A 1,319-nucleotide genomic window follows, 5' to 3' on the forward strand; every position below is an offset into this window, starting at 1 on the left:
TGGTCACGTGACTTTTGCCAAACGAAGCAAGCCTCGACACAGTGCTTCTGAACCAGTGTGTTGTTTTTTTTGACACACGCTCCGGAGCGTCAGCTTCAAGCGGGCCATCACTAATGTTTTGGCCCCCCAGTCCTGCACGTGGGTCCAGCCACTGACAGCCACACAACTCATCGTGACACTTTGAGAGCTCTGTGAGGAAGAGCAGTCATGTATTGGTGATACCATTCTTGTATTCAGGGTGCTGAGCCTTGAAAATGGTGTCGTCATTCAGGGTGGCAAGGCGTGAAGTTGTACCACAGCACCACGGGCCATCACTATGTTTTACACTTGCAGGTGTACAGTAAGTGCCATCCATCTGGTCTTTAGTTTCCCCCCTGCCTTGGTCTTGTTGTAGAATGTCAACAGTTGGGCTTTTTTCCTTTTTCGGATATTTTCATCCATCATTTTGTCATGTCCATACATTGCATAGCAGAAGTGTGTATCACAAACCCTGAAGATCTTTGGGTCATATTTGACGGGCTTGTTTGGCCTCTGTGTAAAAATCTGAACCTCCCAGCTGTTCGTCCACAGTGACACAATTATTGGGGAAAAATCGCTGTCCGGTTGCTGAATGAAGGTTGTCTCTTATTTCTCGCTGTGTAAAATGGTCTTCTTAAACAGTGGCACTCTTTGTGGTCCACAAAATATATATTTCTGACAGTCACGGTTAATAAGGATCAAATGCTCCCATGAAATTCAATAGGACATGAATGTGGCTCATTTTTGACACACTTATGAAAGTTTGGGTTATTATCACAAAAATACAAGCTGTGGAAGAGAGACGGAGATTAATAACAACTTGGAACTAAGTGCTGAGACTGAGGAGTCTACTAAAACATCCTGTGCTGGGGCTTAGTGTTGAGAGCAGTTTACTAATAAAAGCAGACCCCCCACACTCTTTTAAGAGGTTGAAAAAGTCAAAAATCCCTTGTTGTGAGCTCAAACTGCTGATGGCCTGTATCATTTGAGCCTACATTGACTAGCACCCGAGAAGTAATGAATGGAAAGCATTTCAGCAGTGCAGGGACTTCATCCAGGATAAGAGGGACTGGGAGTGGCGTCTTGGAAACACTGTGTGACTGCATTAGAGAAAGCAAATATTTCTAACAATAGAGTCACCCACTATAGAAGTGGCTGGGAAAAAAGGGGGAAAAGCAGGTAAAGGTGTGTGTGTGTTCATATAATAGCAAAGAGCTTGATGTCGTAAACCACCACCTCTGAACAACCATCTTTGAACAGAGGCGGTGGTTTACGACACCAACTGTCTGCCATCTATAATC

Source organism: Pundamilia nyererei, unplaced genomic scaffold (genome assembly GCF_000239375.1).
Source record: "Pundamilia nyererei isolate P.nyererei 1_Seehausen unplaced genomic scaffold, PunNye1.0 scaffold00200, whole genome shotgun sequence".
NCBI classification, from domain to species: Eukaryota; Metazoa; Chordata; class Actinopteri; order Cichliformes; family Cichlidae; genus Pundamilia; species Pundamilia nyererei.